General features: G+C 39.8%; 1 long non-coding RNA gene across 2 annotated transcripts; it reads right to left on the bottom strand.

Moving 5' to 3' along the window:
* Positions 1-1,016: 1,016 nt before the first annotated feature.
* Positions 1,017-2,986, bottom strand: LOC147505224 (uncharacterized). 2 transcript variants are annotated; one of them, XR_015220560.1, is made up of 4 exons: positions 2,730-2,986; positions 2,401-2,583; positions 1,689-1,787; positions 1,017-1,600 (listed from the first exon to the last, which is right to left on the bottom strand). It is a non-coding gene; the product is annotated as an uncharacterized LOC147505224 (long non-coding RNA). The 2 variants fall into 2 exon arrangements; XR_015220559.1 differs by lacking the exons at positions 2,401-2,583; positions 2,730-2,986 and having other exon boundaries at positions 1,689-2,063.
* Positions 2,987-13,684: the final 10,698 nt, after the last annotated feature.

The following is a 13,684-nucleotide window of genomic DNA, read 5'->3' as shown; positions in this document are numbered from 1 at the left end:
CCGTACATATAAGGAAAAGCCTCATGCTATGGGTTTGTTTTAAGGGATTCTAATGGACGTTTTTTTGTTGCAGGAATAGAACATGGGAGAGATAGCAACCCAGAAGAAGCAGAATGCAGAGGAGTGCTCCAAGGCATCAAATGGAGCTTAAAGTTTAACATACAGAATTTGGAAGTGGAAACTGACTCCCAAATTGTCATTACCTTTTTGGAGAAGAAGAATGCTAACATATCATGGTCTTCTCAACTACTACTTTTGGATGCTTTAGAATTATTATCTACTGTAGATAATTACTGTACAAAATGGGTGAACATAACTGGAAATAAAGTTGCCCACATGCTTGCAGTGCATGCCAGATCCTGTTTTCACATAATAGGTTGAAAACCCGCCACCATGGCTATGGAATATTCTGAACAGTGATAGATTTTGTGTAATCTTTGGATTATAATATATATATATATATATATAAATATCTGATGATTAACAAAAAAAAAAAAAAAAAAAAAAAAAGTTGGTCGTGCCTTGTCTGCCAAGTGGAATGCTGTAAAACTTTTTTTTGCTTTGCAGTAGTGGTAGAATAGTAATGCCCCATGCCTTAGGTGTATGCATTGGTCGTTTGTTGTAGGGGACTAGGGATAGCACATTTGGTTTTTTCGATCACCAACTGGGGTCTGGGGATAGTACCTTAAACGTGCGCAAGTACGTGCATCAGCTATGTGAGGAGTAAGGATCCGTCGACTCCTTGTCATGTTATTCTCCTTTTAGAATATATATGCTTACATTTTTCTTTGTCAAAGATATGGAGGTATCGATCTTTTGTCAAAAAAATTATCTTGTTAATAATCTTGTATTCAGATATCTTTGACAAGATTATTTCGATAAACCAAATTTTAAAAGTTTTCTATTTCTACTTGTACTTTACTGTTTAGGAACATTTTACACGAAGTTCAGCATATGAACTGATAGTTAGGCCTCCGCTGCAGCTTTCATTCATCTAGATCGCCTCATTGTAAGTTGGGATTAACACATTCCAGAGACGCAATTTGATAACATGATTAACATATTAATAAATATGTTCTTACATCATTCTTTAAAACCTAGTTGCTTGGGTTGGAACGTATTGGTTTAATATACAGAGCTATGCTAAATTGCTAATATGCAGATAAAATACCTAGTTGTAGAGAACAGGGTTATTACAAGTTGCATCCTGCAGCTAAAGCAAGCGGTCAACAATCACATTACCAATCATCTAGGCCTTCGTTTCCTCTAAGTGCTACAAGCAATGATCGCTAACAAGACTACTACAATCACATTAATTTTGAGGACTTGCTTCACTGCTGTCTTCGATGGTGTTCAGAATTTCTACTTATCCTTTAATGAAATTGGAGCTTCAAGCCCTCAACTATGCTGTGTCTCTTCCTCGGTAAGCTCTTTAGGACCGGTAGCAACTGTTAATGTTCCTGCTCATCACTGTTTTTCATGAAAGGAGCATTGTCATCCGTGATTCTACTGTTGCTAAAAGAACTTGAAGGTTTCTCCTCAGAATTCCTCATTCTTCCATCTCTACTCAATTTTCTGCTAGCAACATGAACTGCTCACCCTAAAATCAGTGAAAGGAGGAAAGGCAACATAGGCTAAGACCTTCACAATAATCATAGACTGAAATTAAGAAACAGAATCTAACAAACCTCTGTTTGAGAAAGTTTCTGCAAGGCTGCTATATCATTCTTTGCAGCCATATTTCTGGTATTGTCCAAGAGAGAGCGGCTTTGATTGTAGTATGCATTCTGAAAGAAAAAATGGTAAAAAAAAAGAAAAAAATCAGCGCACGGTATTCTCTATGTTGGCCCCAGGATTATATACTGATTTGCAATGCTTTAGACACCCGACGTGGGCGAAGATTTATTTATATTTACTGTCCCCAGCTTAGCCACCACTGAGTCCAATCCACAGTTGGGCCTCATCTCTGGTGTGGGGCTTTTAACTCAAAACCAATTGGTAGTAAGTGGAATGGCACCGGGATTCATATACTGATTGGCTAGGCTTTAGACACCTAACGTGATGTGGAATTAATAATCTCAACACTGACCAAAAAGTGAGGGACTAAAGTTGTTCTACCCATTCAATGCGCTGGTTTCTCAATTCAATAAAGACTTCATAAGCTTGAATCCTTCTCTTGGTTAGTTCTACCAATTCTTCTTTTGATGAATTAGTAATTTTGTGGATGGCCTTACTTAATCATTTTGCCAAGTGCATGCTTTTCCTTTCTTACTATGTCCAGATTAGCATTTGGTAGGTTGTAAAAATATTTATGTCTAAGTTTACATTATTAATCTGAACAAAGGTCAGCTGAAAACAATACAAATAAAAAGAACAATCAAAACAAATAATTACTTTTACCTGCTCCTGAATAGCTGGTCGTTGAACAATGATAACCAAGTCAGTGAATATTGTATTGCTGCCTCTTCCATTGCTTGGTAAGAAATTACTTTCTCCCTTGTATCTCCAAGTGGTTTAGTTTCTCGCAAGAGTCATTTCTCGTCGACTACTGTCCTGCTTTTAGATTGCATATGATGGCGCAAACTGCATATCCATTGAGAGTTTATATCCCAATCCGGAATTTACCACACACACAAGCAATCACACAGACCGTACATCCGCACATAGATATGAAGGTTAAAACAAGACAATGGAAGAATCCAAATAGTATTAAGATGGTGTGAACTTACTCGATCGTTAAGCTCTTCCTCTGATAAGCAAGGACCAAAAGCCCACTCTTTCCTTGCAATGCAGGCAGTACGCAGCTTCTGAAGAGTCTGTTGCTCATGTTCCATTTCCTTCTTCTTTCCATAGAGAATTTGTTTACATCTTTTTTCCTCAAGTGTCAGACCCTGTAGCTCATATATCACCTGACGGAGTTCTACCTGCCCAAATTCTTTTGTAAAAGGCACATAATGTACAGCTGAATTCAATATCATCACTTGCCATTGCAAAATCAACTTTACATTTTGTAAAGTGTAGAGAAAAAACGAGTTTTTCTCTGCTTTTCACATTCGAGCCAAAGCGCTCAGAGTGGCGCGACTTCGCTCATGGTCCATGAATTAAGCGCGACCAGCTCGAGAAGCGCCACCAGCGCACCCACGCGCCCAAAGGCGAAGGCCGCCTTTCGCCCTTTTGTTTGTGGGCTTTCACAAGAATCAAGGTTTTGGTTTTTGGTATAAAAAAACAAAATCGGTTTTGTGGAAAATCTAACTTTTCCAAAACCAAGAAAGATAGATTACAAGAGAGCAATTCTTTTGTGAGTTGAGTGTTAATTCTTTGTGAGTGAATTGAGAGACTTGTAACTGTTACTCCGGACATCTAGTAAAGCTTGGAACTCGCGATGTGGGCGTAGGCAAATTCGTCGAACCACGATATATATCTCGTCTTGTGGTTTGTTCTTCTTTTATATTAATTGTTTTACTTCATATGCTTGTTATTTGATATTGAGAAGTGTTGGGATATTGCTTGGAGGGTGTTGAAGAAGTCTTGTCTAGTTTGAAGGATCGATCTTTGTGTAGGATTGATCCGTTTGTTGTGGGTAACGTTGTTTCCGCACTGTTATATTCACAACAATTGGTATCAGAGCTTAGGTATACGACCTAGGATTTTGAGTTTAGTGCTCGAAATTTGTGTAAACAAGGTGTTCGATTAAATTCGAGGTGAAACCTTTTTTTGGGTTATTGTGTGTAACTTGAAAAATGGCTCCCAAGATGTCAAACGCAAGGTTTGAAGTAGAAGTTTAATGGGAAGAATAACTTTGGGATTTGGCAAGTCCAAGTAAAGGACATCCTTATCCAACAAGGTTTGCCAAGGCTTTAAAGGGGATTAAATCTAAGCGCGGCGAAGTATGAGTAATGATGATTGGGAAGAGTTCGATCTTCAGGCCGTTCATCAATCCGGTTATGTCTTGCTAATGAGGTCATGTATAGTGTGATGGGAGAAAATACCTGCCGGTATTTGGCTCAAACTAGAGTCTATGTATATGACCAAGAGCATGATTTAACAAGATGTACCTTAAGAAGCGTCTTTATCGGTACATGATGGTCGATGGTTCAACGATGCAAGAGCACGTTAATGAGTTCCGTCGACGCCTAGCGGATTATTTGAATGTTGGTATGAAGATGGATGATGAGGATCAAGCGGCATGTTTAATATTCTCCTTGCCGTAAAGCTATGAGCATCTAATGACTACATTCATGAACGAGAAGTCGCCGATCTTGACAAAGTTCGAGTGCACTTCTTTCTTATGAGTTGATGAAGAAGACACGTGTAGAGAATAGCATTGATGCAAGTCGGGGCTAGTGGCAAGAGGAAATTCCCCGAACGAAATTATTCAAGTAATGATAATTCTAGGTCCAAGTCAAAGAAGCCTTTAAAACATGTATAAATCTTTACAATTGCAATGAAAAAGGACATTACGCAAGTAATTGTCCTCACCAAGAAAGAGAACAAGAGAGATGGTCGAAGAAAGGTAAGGCAAAATTTGAGGCAAATTATGCTTCGTGCTCAAAGAGGATGAGTTCACTCGTGTGTCCACACAAGACTATATATGACCGAGAGGTGGATTCTTGATTCGGATGTTCCTATCATATGTGCCCGAATAGAAAGTGGTTTACTTCTTATGAGAGCATTGATGGTGGTTCCGTTTTAATGGGTAAAATGACGCGTTGCTTGTAAGACGGTAGGAATTGGAACTATACGGTCAAGATGTATGATGGTGTAGTGAGGACTCTAACCGATGTGAGACATGTTCCCGAGCTAAAGAAAAGTCTTATTTCTCTTGGTACCTTGATTCCAAAGGCCACAAGTTTGTGGGGCTGGGGTGGAGTCCTAAATATTGTTAATGGCTCTTTAGTTGTTATGAAGGGTCAAAAATATGGAACCTTGTATACTCTGATTGGTAGTACGGTGATAAAGCGATGTAGCGATGGGTGCATGTAGTAATGATTCGAGTGCACTAAGATGTGGCATATCGTTTAGGGCATATGAGTGAAAAGGGTTTGTCCGAGTTGTGCAAGCGAGGATTCTTGAAGAACTTGAAGAAGCCAAGTATGGGGTTCCGTGAGCATTGCGTCTATGGGAAGCAAAGGCAGAGTCAAGTTCAAGTCAAGCCAAAGACACGACAACATGCATCCTTGATTATGTGCATACGGATGTTTGGGGACCTCCGTGGTGGCTTCCAAGGGAGATAACCGCTATTATGTCTCATTCATTGATGATCATACTCGCTATGTGTGGGTGTATATGATGAAATCGAAAGATGAAGTGTTTGAGACATTTAAGAAGTGGAAGGCAAGGGTTGAGAATCGCACGATAGGAAGGTAAAGACATTCTGGTCCCGACAATGGTAATTGAAGTATACCTATGGACCTTTCCAAGAGTTCTCGTTAAAATATGACGGAATTGCCGCATTAATCGGATACCGGGGGCACGCCACGCCAGAATGGAATGGCGAGAGGATGAATAGAACTTTGCTTGAAAGAGCAAGATGTTTATTGTCTAATGCCGCCCAGGCAAAGTATTAGGCGATGCACGGTGTCCATGGCGTGTTACCCGCATTAATAGGTCACCGATTACCAGCTATAGATTGCGGGACACCTTATGAGGTGTGGTCGTAACCCAAATTTGATTATAGTATCTTGCGAAGTGTTTGGATCGACTGACTTACTACCATGTGAGGGACAACAAGCTAGATCCTGAGCTAAGAAGGCCATATTCTTAGCCGCAAATGGGGTAAAGGGATACAGATTGTGGTGTCTAGAAGCCCACAAGTTCCCCGGGTCGCCAGAGATGTTACCTTTGATGAGACTTCCGTGTTATCTTCAATGGTTTCCAAGTAGTCGGGCGAATGGTGAGTCTATAGAAGTTCAAGCTAATGAGCTTGAGTTGTCGTCGATGCAGCCAGATGACCGGTTAGATCATGATGAGGTACCAAATCATGGAACCACACGAATCAGAAAGAAGAGAAGAGCAAGAGATCCGCATCCGCTTGTAGTAGTGGCTGACCCTAGGCCACGAGAGACAAGTTAAAGAAGTGCACAAGTATGGGCACGAAGCCGGGTGAAACACTATGGTCGTGGATTTAGTGGCATATGCACCGAATATCGAAGATGATGAGCCGATAGCTTCAAGGAAGCCGTTAGAGATGCTCATTACGAGATTGGTTAGTAGCTATGCAAGCGAGATGGAATCTCTTGATAAAAATCACACATGGGACCTAGTTTTATTGCCAAAGGGCAAAAGGACTATCGGCAGATAAATGGGTGTTCGAAAAGAAAGAGGTCCTTCCCCGAGTCCGACAAAGATCGGGTACAAGGCAAGAGTGGTAGCAAAGGGTTTTTCACGAAGGAAGGAGTTGACTACAATGAGGTATTTTCCCGGTGGTCAAACATATACGTCCATTCGTGTGTTATTAAGTTTAGTTGCCCACTTCAACCGGAGTTAGAGCAACTTGATGTGAAAACCGCTTTTCTTGCATGGGGACTTGGACGAAGAGATCTATATGAGACAACCCTGAAGGGTTTGTCGTTTCTTTGAAAGAAGATTATGTATGCAAATTGAATCGGTCAATCGCGGGTTAAAGCAATCGCCTGCAATGGTACAAAGCGCTTTGACACATTCATGATGCAACATGAGTACACCCGGGTAAGTATGACTCACAGTCTACTTTAGAAGGCTTCGTGGTAATGACTTCATCTATCTCTTGCTTTATGTGGATGACATGCTTATTGCTTCCAAAAGCATGGTGGAGATAGACAAGTTGAAATCTCAACTTAGCTCTCGAGTTTGAGATGAAAGACTTAGGTGGAGCCAAGAAGATCTCGGGCATGGAGATTGACAGAGATAGGAAGAAGCGGCGGATAGTTGTATCTCGTAAGAAATACATTCGAAAGTAATTTCTCGATTTGGTATGGAGAATGCAAAGTCGGTTTCTACACCTTTAGTCAAGCATTTCGGGCTTTCATTCTAAGTTCTCTCCTAGTTCGGTGGAGGAACAAAACATATGGCAAATGTTCCTTATGCAAGTGCCGTGGGCGCTTGATGTATGCTATGGTGTGCACTACGCCCGGACATTTCCGCAGGCGCTTAGTGTTGTCGGCAGGTATATGGCAAATCGGGAAGCGGCATTGGGGAGGCGATGAAATGGGTACTAAGGTACTTGAAGGGTACCTTGGATGTGGGATTAGTTTATGGTGGAGGCACTTGTTATGTCAGTGGGTTTGTGGATTCTGATTATGCAGGTGATCTAGATAGACGACGATCGACTACTGGTTATGTGTTTACGATGCATGGTGCACCGGTTAGTTGGAGGTGTATGCTACAGTTACACCGCTGCTCTATCTACTACCGGCCGAGTATATGACGCTGGCGCGGGCGAAGAAAAGAGGCATTATGGCTTCGCGGTCTTCTAGATGATTTGGGTATTGAGCAGAACAGTGTTGCTTTGTATTGTGATAGTCAGAGTGCTATTCATTTGGCGAAGAACCAAGTTCATCATGGTCGGATCAAGCATATTGATGTCCGTTATCACTTTATACGGGATGTCGTTGAGGATGGTGATGTTGCACTTGAGAAAGTGGACACCCATGACAATCCTGCTGATATGCTGACAAAAGTTGTCACCGGAGTTAAGTTCCAACACTGTTTGGACTTGCTCCAAATCCTACATGTTTGAAAGAGCCCTGTGTGGGCATAGCCCTTCGGGGCAGTTGACTGCGAGTCTTCCTTGCTGGAGGTGTTCTTACTGGATGTGTTCGGCTTGGTTTTATGTGTTAAAACCTCACCGAAGTGGAGAATGTAGAGAAAAAACGAGTTTTTCTCTGCTTTTCACATTCAGTGGCGCGACTTCGCCATGGTCCATGAATTTAGCCGACCCGGCCGGAAGAAGCGCCACCAGCCCTCAGCCGCCGAGCCTTTTGTTTGTGGGCTTCGCTACAGTAACCGCGGTTTTGGTTTTTTGGTATAAAAACAAAATCAGTTTTTGTGGAAAATCTAACTTTTCCAAAACCAAGAAAGAGAGAGATTACAAGAGAGCAATTCTTTGTGAGTTGAGTGTTCATTCTTTGTGAGTGAATTGAGAGACTTGTAACTGCTATCCTCGACATCTAGTAAAGCTTGAACTCGCAGCGTGGGGCGTAGGCAAATTGCCGAACCACGATATATCTCGTCTTGTGGTTTGTTCTTCTTTTATATTAATTGTTTTACTTCATATGCTTGTTATTTGATATTGAGAAGTGTTGGGATATTGCTTGGAGGGTGTTGAAGAAGTCTTGTCTAGTTTGAAGGATCAATCTTTGTGTAGGATTGATCCGTTTGTTGTGGGTAACGTTGTTTCCGCACTGTTATATTCACAACATAAAGTTACTTTCATTTATCAATCCCATGACAAATAGCTAGCATTAGTGAAAGAAAAATCATTGTGTATGCAACAGTTTTCTCACTTCTTTACCCAAGAAGCTCAGGGAAAAAAAGATCCTCACATACACCTTTCCCCATCGCATATCTCAAGTTGCGTAATTTTTCACAGAACTGTTTCTCTTCAAGAAATGTTATGCTTTTATATTGCATATAATGAAGCAAAGAGCAAATGTTTTGAAAATGAATCCCCACACCCCAAGTCACCACGCCAAGACACACACACTCCCACACACATATATCTGAAAAAGGTTGGAACCGGACAATATATGGAAAGAATCTAAATAAAATTTAGTTGGTTTAGCTTATTGGATAATTATGCTCTTGCTCCAACGAGCATAGAGCAAAAGCTCTCTCTTGGCTTGCAATGCATGCAAGCGTACCGCCTTCTCAAGATCTTTTTCCGCAGGTTCTATTTCCATCCTTTTCCAGTTGAGTATTTTCTTATTTCTCTTTTTCTCAAGGGTCAGTGCCTCTAAGTTAGATATCACCTGAATGCATTCGACCTGCCCAAAGATTTTGTTACAAAAATTAGATGTTTGGCAATGTGCCCTTGTTTACAGTTTTTTTTTTTTTTAAAGTTTGCTGGGGCCCACCTATTTATTGCACATAGGGAAACATTACATACCCTCTCTAAGAGTAACATAAGGCATCAAACCTAAAACACTTGGAATTTCTCCCTACACGCATAAATCCGGAAGGAACAAACACTGGCAAGAAAACCACAATCAGCAACCCCATTAACCATAGCCTGAGGGACCATCTGCCATCAATCCACAAGCCCCAAACAAAAACAAAGGGAGCATACAAAGACTACAATAGGCAGGAAGCCCTCACACAAATCAGATTAATCATTACACATACCACAAGCAAGTATTCATAGGAATCGTCTCATTTGATCTCTTACTTTTTAGCCTTCAATTGCTTTACTATCTTAGGATGATCTTTCCTAAGATAAAGTTGTGTTTTCTCATAGTCACAGAAAAAACACCCGCAAACACAACACACGTATGTAAGTCTCATAGTGTCGTCCCAAAACTCTTTCGTATAACCCTCAAGATACCTCTTTTTGTTTTTGGTTAGTGACTTTACCTTCTTCATCATTGCGAGAGTAGGCTCAATTTCTCCAAAAGAACGCTTTTGGATTCTTTTGCTTTTTTTTGGCTTTACCGTTGACCAATCCTCTGAAGACGTTTCATGCCTCGACCTGTTTTTAGGCAAGTGGTCATTAAATATATCTTCCTCATAATCTGATAGGTCATCCATATCATCTACCTCCTCATTTTCAGCAACTAACCCTTCATACATATTTCTTTCTCGGCTATTGGGTAGTTGGGGAAGAGAAGTAATCCTATCTTCGTGACTCTGGATAGGTGTAACTATAATGCTCTCCTCAAGATCTCTTTGGTCCCCAATAACACCACCTTGCACCTGTGCAATATTGATTTCCGTATGTGTAGATACCACTACACCTTAAGCATCTTGAATGTTGCTTTCAGATTGTGTACATACCACTACAGTTATCAAACACAGTTGCTAAATCAACTGTTCATTTTGTCCAATTACTTTCAGTTATCATATATCAAGTACTTAAGCAGTAGATACCATTAAATGAAACAAACACTGTGTATGCAACAATATATTTACTCCATTATTAAAAGAAGCTTAGGAATAACAGCATCCAAGTACGCCCTTTTGTTCTACCTTTTTCATCTTTATCGCTTCAACCATCTCAAATTGGGCTTGATTTCTCTTTACAAGTTCCCAGTCAGTCTTCACTCGCATGTAACTTCACAAAATAAATACTATGAATTTGCTTAGGCACATGACATCTATAAGGAGCATCTCTTGGGAGTACATGTGCTTCGAGACCAAAATTTCTCTCCTTTTACAGGCCCATCCATGTTGTCAGAGTCAAACTTCATAGGATCAGTCATTACAGAAACCCTTACAGAAACGGACTAGTGATCGAAATCCCCAAATCTGGTATTAAGTATTAGCATTCTAAACACACAAAGTGACCAAATGCAAGCAACACACATTACCAAACTCATCACTTAAACAACGAATTATACATCAAATCACAAACCACTTTGCTTAAAACTCACATTCATTCTTTCTTTTGACTAAATCCTTTTCAGTGAGGAGGTTATGGTCACCGTCAGATTTTGTTTCTTGAGCCAAAGAGTGACATCTTATTCTTGAAGCACACGCAAAGGCCCACTTATTCCTTCAAATTCCACTTATCCACTACCATTAGGTAAAAGTGTAAAACTTAAGTATAGAAAATGGAGCATGCCGCATACACCATTTTTTCCCTTCAATTGGCTGTAGTAAATAATCTAATTTTCTAGAATTTTTGCATTTTCTTTTCACAAGTTGCATAGAAAATCCAAAGCTGCCAAATCCATTGTGTACTTACTACAAGCGACACTATGAGTGTCATGTGGATGTTTTTTTTACCACCAACATCTTGTGTGACACTCCTGCTTGTGAACGAGCAAAAAACAGCCAAATAATGTTCACCCTCCACCATTCTACAAATATTGCATTTGCTGCAAGCTTCACACACACAAACTACAAACAAATAAATTGCGTAGGAATACCATCCGCATTTGTCCCAATAAATTACAAATCTATCCGTACGTCATTTGTTTAGTTCATCTTCCAATAGCAAATTTAATATTGGCGAAGTTGTTTCTGTATCTGCACCATCGTATAAAGATATTGCACTAACTTATGAAAATCCTTTGCGCGAGATAACCTTGAACAATAATATTGAACAGAGTGTAGAACCATCAACCTTGCTCCATCAACGCATTGTACAGGGGACCGTTTCTTTGAGTGATGTTTTTTCTAATAGTTCATGTGCTCCATTTGGCCAGATTCATCGACTGGTCATATCATTATATCATGTACCAATTCAGTTGCCTTGTTCCAAGTATTAGAAACACATAGGACATGAATCAAACAAGTAAATGTAATGACATTAGGCATTTTACCTCATTGAAGCATCAATTCTAACAACTCAAGTGCTTCATTGGTCCTACCCTCTTTGCAAAGGCAATCTATAATCATACTATAGATATTTACATCAGGCACGAGTTTTTCGTCTTCCATTGAGCTCATCAACTTACGGGCAGAATCCGAATTTAACGATTTGTAAAACCAATTGATCACAACCCCATAAGTGACTACATCGCGAGGAATATCAATTTTTCAGTATTGTATTAAAAAATTCCAAAGCTGGTGCTGGTTTGCCTTCCAAAAACAAACCCTTAAGTACAGTGTTGAAAATAACAACATCAAGTTCAAACCCACATTTCAGAATATTTCCGAATACAGCAAACCGGAACCTACCCGACCCAAATGGCAGTAGCAGTTGATCAGTGTTAAGTGGAACAATACTCCATTGGACTCCTGAGCAGTCCATTGTTTTTGACATGGATAAAACCGTAGAATAGTGTTTCGTTTGGACAAGGGATCCTAGTAATTGAGTAAAAAGGAAAATGGAAGCCTCATCAAGCCCAAATGTTACTGACTTACAATGTTCTCTAGCAAATACTCAACGAGGAAATTGGAAGGCAAGGGTCAATTCCGAATTAAACGATTGAAAAAAACCCAAAGCCATGAAAAAATCCAGTAAACACAAGAATAAGAGCTCTCAGCAGCTGCATCGTACAGCATTTCATTTTAGGATATGAAGTGCAGAGACTGTTGGACAGATTCAAGCTGGTCAGATTAGTGTTGCTTTAGGAAGTACCGAAGTACTTGGGCGTCCAAGCAACAACCACCTCAGAAACTAACATCTGATGTAGTTCCTGTTCTGAACTTTCTGTGCTCTAATTAATCCATACAAGTTTCTGCTCAATTAAAATTGGATTCTGGCTTTGTATTATGACTGCCATTCTAGCAGCTTCATTAGCACTTCCAAGTCGAAGAGATAACACAGCTTAGCACCCTTCTCTTTACATATCTTGCTTGCCTGAACAAGGGCAAGACTCTAAGCTAAAAGCTTGAACAGCAGCTTTTTAAATCCAACACCATCTGTAAAGACCTCCACGGCGGCTCCACCCTCACTCAAGTGCAGCCTCTATGCTCTCTTGTATTGTCAAACATTCCACTATATAATGTCTTTTTATCAATTCCCATGAAACCTCCGTTGTGCAAAATACTTGAAATGTTGGAGTTATCCCTCACATGAGGAGAGAAAGAGTCAATGTGTTCTAGTTTTAATTATGGTTGTCATTATTACGGGCCGAATTGGACTTGAGGTGTGTTTAATTAAATGGTAGATTTTACTTTTTTAGTCAATAGAGGTTGTGTTAGGGACTTAGGGATGAGTTTTATGGCGGATGGATCCTATATTGTAGAATGAAGATTGAAGATGTTCCAATCCATGCCGAGGGTTGGAAAATAATGATGATAAATAGGTTCTTATGTGGATATGATGACTTTTGATCAAAGGTTGTGGAAATGAACTTCGTTACTCGTTAGTCTATTTCTTGGTTAATAGGGCTTGGTAGCTATTTCTAAGTGTTCAAGAAGGAATTTGCATCGCGTGTTGGTTTATATATTTGTTTTGAGATAAAACAAAAAATCAAGGTTTTGGAAAACCTAACCAAACAAGTTAAAAGAAGGAGTTATTATTATTTTTTTTGTATGTTTGGTTGTTTGGGTGGCTCACCCTCATTTTCTCAAAAAAAAGAGAGATAACCTTTTACGAGATACAACCCCGTAGAGATAAGAGTGATCTAGTAAGGTGAGATTAGTTAAAAAGAAAAAGAGAGATTGTAATCTTCCTTCCCATTTTATTAAGAACCTCCGCTCTTGTGGAAGTAGGCATCATTGGCGAACCACGGTAAATCTTTGTGTTGTGGTTTGCTTTTCTTGCTTTACATTATTATCATCAAGTTGGTTTTGATAAAACCAAAAAATCAAGTTGTTTAACCAAACAAGCGAGATTGGGCATGTTAAGTATAAGTAGTTTGTGATATTTAGAATTCATCTTCCTTCCCAGTTTAAGTGTGTTCATACAAGTTATCTTTGTGTTGTGGGGAATCGATTGGTATTGATATAAACCCCAATTCAAGTGGTTCATCGAGCCTTGGTTAGAATAGCCTAAACCCCAACAAGGGTGTTATCCTAGCCTTGGTGTTATCGAATCTTGGTCGGTGTTTGACGAAATTCCCGAGAAAGATTTGAGGTTAAATAACTTGTAGAGATG

The sequence above is a fragment of the Coptis chinensis genome, chromosome 4, assembly GCF_015680905.1.
Source record: "Coptis chinensis isolate HL-2020 chromosome 4, ASM1568090v1, whole genome shotgun sequence".
In the NCBI taxonomy this organism is placed as follows: domain Eukaryota; kingdom Viridiplantae; phylum Streptophyta; class Magnoliopsida; order Ranunculales; family Ranunculaceae; genus Coptis; species Coptis chinensis.
Note: the sequence above shows the minus strand (reverse complement) of the source record. Positions and strands in the feature narration are given on the sequence as shown.